Genomic DNA, 6000 nt, shown 5'->3' with positions numbered 1-6000 from the left:
TGTATGTATATCTTTCATGACTGTGACGTTTCAAAGGCCGTCAGTCCAGTGTTGCCACATTTCTGAAAGAAAATCTGGATATTTTCTGAAATGAAAAAAAAAAAACTGAATAAATCTCTATATATATCAAAATTAATCTGTATAAAAAATCTGATGACTTAGTAGTTTATTTTTTTGCATGTTTAACTGGAAATGGTATGTAATTTAGACGGGAAAAGATGCATACTTAAGATTAATCGTATATGCGTCACACATACCGCCATAACTTTCAAGCACACTGCGCATGCGCAGATCAGCCTGCACGGCGCACGCACAGTCGACCAGTGTACTAGTGTAGGCACACCCGAACCTTGATGTGAAAAACCTGCACAGTTTTCTTTGTTAGTGCTGTATTTAAATAATCTTGAACGGTTTAGGCTGAGACATCTAAAGTACCTGACTTCTGAAATACAAATACCTGACGTATGCTGAGCTCCTATCCTGTCACACCCGGTGTCCCGCCATGCAGCAGCGTCGGAGCTGAACTGGTTCTCGCCATGCCGTTCGCAAAGTGAGTCATGCAGCCTGGTTTTTTATTTATTTTATTTTTTTATTTATATGTTGTTATTATTAATTTCCCCAGAATTAGCTTGTGCATTTTTCTTCTTTTTATCGTTCACCGTTCACGCTGGGTGAGATTTATTATGAAGAAAAAGAAAGGAGGTATGGTAGATGGGCAACGATTCACCATGGTTTACCGGTAATCCTATTGGCCTAGTGCCCACCAATGTACCTCATGGGGTGCACCGTAGGCGTTACTAATGGTTCTTTGCAGAGTCCCTTCGGCCCCTACTTGCAACCCTTCGCATTCCTATTACTGTGTCTAAGTAGTTAGATTTAGCCAGCCATGTGCTACTACAGGCTCTTTCTTTGCACCAACCCGTACATTCTGAACCTCAATTCATATCTTTCTTCCATCTTACTCTCCGCCCTCTCCTAACAATTATTCCCTTGTGCAACTGTTTTGAGGTTTTTCTCCTGTTACACCTTTCAAACCCCTTACTATCAGGTTCCTTTCCAGGGCTGAATAACCTCATCGGTCCCAGAGCTTGGCCTCTGGCCTCAACTATATATATGCCATTCCATTCCTAGGCCTACTCTTTAAGTCTTGTTTTGACGATGACTTTTCTTGGGCGAATTCTGCCTTGGCCGAAAGTTTTTTATTTATTTATTTATTGTTTATTCCAGTGGCTTTATATAAGACTTTGTTGATATTATGGAGGTAAATTCTCATCATAAGTACAACTGTATTATAACGAAATAGGCATATTATTATTATTATTATTATTATTATTATTATTATTATTATTATTATTATTATTATCATCATCATCATCGCTGTTGTTACTCTCACAATTTATTATTACTATCAATATAAAATAATCGTGTTTCAAAACCACATACCAATAACAAAGCTTCGTTTTCACTTAAAGAAAAAAAAAAACTTTACCATGGAAAGTTTGTATGTAGCATATAGGCCTATTGTCTGTGGCAGTAAAACGGTTATTACATCAGCCTATATGGCCAGAGGCCCAAAAAACTTCTAATTCTGAGTGAAGACAGAAGCAGTACAGATAAGCTCTGTTTATACAAAGCAATGAGTTGGTTACCCAGTAGTTGGTTGATAGTAGTGGGTCCCAATGAATTAATAGGCTAACAACACCTCCATAAGAAAGCTATGATTTATAGTAGCTATCTGACTTGACTGTTATTCACTCCTATGAGAGAGAAGGACAGAGAAAGGGAGAGAAAATATTCCCTAAAGAAGTCCATCATTTATAAATCCATTAAATCGTAAACTGAAAGTCTCAACAAATTACTGTCGATATTCGTCGTAAATTTAATGAACGTCTGATTTCCAAGCAGAGATGAGTCTAGGACTCTTAGCTACTGCATACAAGCATAATTGATGTTATTTTGTACTGTAATGTGATTTGCTTCCATATTTATTTACTTAGCTATTTATATGTTATTGCTTTACTGTAACGTTGTGGCTAAAAAGTTATATATATATATATATATATATATATATATATATATATATATATATATATATAAGTTATCGGGGGTAATGTTTGTGTACAATAATTGGTAATAAATACCATTTATCTTTAATATACTCATAAAAAATGAATAAGACTTAAAATATAGATATGCAGGAAGCCTAGCTCTCTCTCGTCTCTCTCTCTCCTCCCATATATATTTGGTTATCAAAACACCCCAGTAAAAAAAAACATGTATCACGTGCATTCACATATCTCACCCCACCTTGTTCGCATCCCATATCGGCTTCTGATATTTGTGTAGGTTTCACTCACACAAAAGCCGTCGTCCGCTGAAGATTTCATAATTAAAATCTCGATTTAATATATATATAATATATATATATATATATATATATATATATATATATATATATTATATATATATATGGCTTCTGTTTTCCAAATGAATAGATAAATTTGCTTTGCGTGTGCCCTAATGCAGACAAGCGCCTGATAAAGGAATTTTGTTAAAACATGAATAAATAAATAAAAATTTGGGTATTTTTAAAGCGTAAATAAACTGGATTAGTTATATTTTTTACCAGATACGTATACGTGATTACCATAACCCCAATACCCTCTCTCCATCTCTGTTTCTGCACCGTTTTTCGTATACGCTTCTCACTACAAAGCCCAAGACATTCTGATCCCCAGGTAGGACTCGAATTCGCGTCCTCGTATTTAGAAGCAGATTTATAACCTGTGGCCGAGTGTCAGAATGCTTTCATTTTTAACAGGCCTCATTTAAGGGAGTCTACATCCTTCTTAATCATGATAATAATAATAATGAAAGGAGAAGAACAAAAAGATGAGTTGAGAAATATAATCCACATCTGTGTACTATAGAAGATTCACGTCAACCGTTCATCTGATGTCTAGGCCAGTCCCTTACGACGCTCCTGATTGGCTGTTGATAAGCAAATCACAGGGATGGAAACTCTCGGTCTCTCTCAAGAGTTCACATAGGCAGGATGTATGCTTCAACTCTCCTTAGCGTCGTAAGGGACTGGCCTAGACATCAAATGCACGGTTGATGTGAATCTACCATAGTTTCCTTAACTTGGAATCTGTGCCTGAACTCAAAGGATATTTTGGTGAATAATTTTATATACAGTCGTTTTTATCACATAGTGAAAAATAAAATTTTTTATATTTTTGTTTGGAACAAATCAGTAATAATAATAATAAATAAGTCGACCATCTGTTAATAGTTAAGATAAAATCTCGTCCACATTGTACCAGGCTTTATCGTATGGTTTTAACCTTCGAAACTCCTAAAATTCTCTCTCTCTCTCTCTCTCTCTCTCTCTCTCTGGTAGAGTAACACAATCCGCATTTTATCGAAAGAGAAATATCTCCCCCTCCCCCCAACCCGCCTTGCGCGTCGTTATTCGATTATTTCTTATTTCATTCGAGTTTTAAGGCTTCAGACGAATAAGCCAATAACCAAGCGGAGGCCAGAGCCGAAAAGAAATCTCTCTGGTCTTTTTGATGGGCGCAAATCGGATATATGTATTCGTCGTCCTGTTTATCCGTTGTCAATGCGGGATCGCTCGTCCTGAGGGTTCCTTCATAGAGCGTGTGTGTTTGTAAGTGTTTTTTTTTTTTTTAATTTTTTTATATCAAAGGTTGTGAGCGTTCTTTTTTTTATCTTTTATACGCGTATTTGACTGAAGCGACTCTTTTGCCATAGAGGAACAAACAGGGGAAAAATGATCGATAGAATTTGATCACACACAGGACAAACCTCCTGCGGGGTTTGACAGGGGGTGGGGGGGGAGTGCCGACAGTGGTCCTCATACGATGCACTGTAGGCATTACTTAAAGTCATTTGCAGCGAGCCTTCCTTAGGCCTCTAGCTGCAATCACGTTCGCTCCTTTTACTGTACCTCCTTTCATATTCTCTCTCTTCCATCTGACTTTCTTCAACCCTCTCATAGTGCAACTGCTTTGAGGTTTTCCCTCCTGTTACACCTTTCCAAACCTTTATACTGTCGATTTCCGTTTCAACGCTGAATGACCTCGTAGGTCCCAGTGCTTGGCCTTTGACCTACTACACTATATATTCAACTCCCAGAGAGAAGCAGAGGGCTTGATTTGCGATGTGGTATCGTCAGTGTCAGAGGGACAAATTTCTTTACGTTGTGGCACAGCAGTTACAAGGAGTTACAAGGATTAGGATGTCTCTATGACTTGTTAGTGCATCAGAGGTACTTCAGCATCTGGGTCCTATTCAGGATCGACCCGTCGTAGGATTTTAGCGCCAACAGTAAGCCTACCGTGGTGGACTGCAGGCATTATTGAATTGAATATAGAATTCAGGCCAAGCACTGGGGGCCTGTGAGGTCATTCAGCGCTGAAACGGAAATTGACAGTATAAGGTTTGGAAAGGTGTAACAGGAGGAAAACCTCAAAGCAGTAGCACTAGGGAATAATTGTCAGGAGAGGGTGGAAAGTAGGAGAATATGAAAGGAGGTACAGTAAAAGAATTAAAAGTGGTTGCAGCTAGGGGCCTTGAAGGCACGCTGCAAAGGACTTTAAGTAATGCTTACAGAGCACCGCATGAGGTCCACTGATGGCGCTACCATCCTACGTGGTGCTGACATTATTAAAATGTGTTTGCAGCGTTACCTTAGATCGTCAGCCGCACCCATTTTCTATAAGGTTCAAACTTACACCTACGTGCCCGTTTTCTTTCTTCAATTTTGCTGTCGAACTTCTCTTTACTTCCTTCTCAGCTCATTTCTGGGAGTTTCACCGTATTCCACCTACTTCATCAGCTTTATTTCCTGGACCTTTATTATATCTTGCTGACCAACCTCTCGAACTCTCACTCTTTTCACTCTCTTAATGTCTGGGTGGCCGAAAGTGGCCCCAGTGCTTGGCTTGGCGGCCTAAATTTCATAAACCAAATAAAATTTTAGGGGTGCTTCATCTTTCCCTGTTTCACCAGACGCGATCACACTTTCTCGCCGGCGGTGTTCGTATTGTGTTGCCTAACATTCATTGGTTTTCCTAACAATATATGTAACTCCATCTCCTGCCTGGGTCAATGATGTGGTGAAGAAATTTGAAATGATGTCAATGTGAATATATATGAAAATATATATATACATGTATATATATTATATATATATATATTATATATATATATATATATATATATACATATAGAACGTTTTATATATATTTTTGATATATATTTATACTTACCTCATCGTGACTTTCTTAACCATGTTATTTTTTTATTTTTTTATTTTTTTATTTTTTTTTGCTCTATCAAATTCCTCCAATTCGACTGGGTGGTATTTATAGTGTGGGGTTCCGGGTTGCATCCTGCCTCCTTAAGAGTCCATCACTTTTCTTACTATGTGCGCCGTTTCTAGGATCACACTCTTCTGCATGAGTCCTGGAGCTACTTCAGCCTCTAGTTTTTCCAGATTCCTTTTCAGGGATCTTGGGATCATGCCTAGTGCTCCTATGATTATGGGTACAATTCCACTGGCATATCCCATATCCTTATTCTATTTTCAGATCTTGATACTTATCCATTTTTTCCCTCTCTTTCTTTCAACTCTGGTGTCCCATGGTATTGCGACATCAATGAGTGATACTTTCTTCTTGATTTTGTCAATCAACTTCACGTCTGGTCTATTTGCACGTATCACCCTATCTGTTCTGATACCATGGTCCCAGAGGATCTTTGCCTGATCGTTTTCTATCACTCCCTCAGGTTGGTGCTCATACCACTTATTACTGCAAGGTAGCTGATGTTTCTTGCACAGGCTCCAGTGGAGAGCTTTTGCCACTGAATCATGCCTCTTTTGCACTGGTTCTGTGCAAGTGCCGGACATTCGCTTGCTATGTGGTTTATGGTTTCATTTTTCGTATTGCACTTCCTACATATGGGAGAGAG

The 6000-nt window shown here is 38.4% G+C and overlaps 1 long non-coding RNA gene across 1 annotated transcript in view; it reads left to right on the top strand.

The window, feature by feature from the left end:
- The first annotated feature begins 264 nt into the window (after positions 1–264).
- The window catches only part of LOC135196492 (uncharacterized), a 186550-nt gene continuing 180814 nt past the window's right edge, over positions 265–6000 (top strand). The window contains exon 1 of the long non-coding RNA XR_010310416.1: positions 265–550. This is a non-coding gene — a long non-coding RNA (uncharacterized LOC135196492). The remainder of the gene's footprint in view (positions 551–6000) is intronic.

This window comes from Macrobrachium nipponense, chromosome 23 (genome assembly GCF_015104395.2).
Source record: "Macrobrachium nipponense isolate FS-2020 chromosome 23, ASM1510439v2, whole genome shotgun sequence".
In the NCBI taxonomy this organism is placed as follows: Eukaryota; Metazoa; Arthropoda; class Malacostraca; order Decapoda; family Palaemonidae; genus Macrobrachium; species Macrobrachium nipponense.
This window is presented reverse-complemented; position numbering and strand designations above follow the sequence as displayed.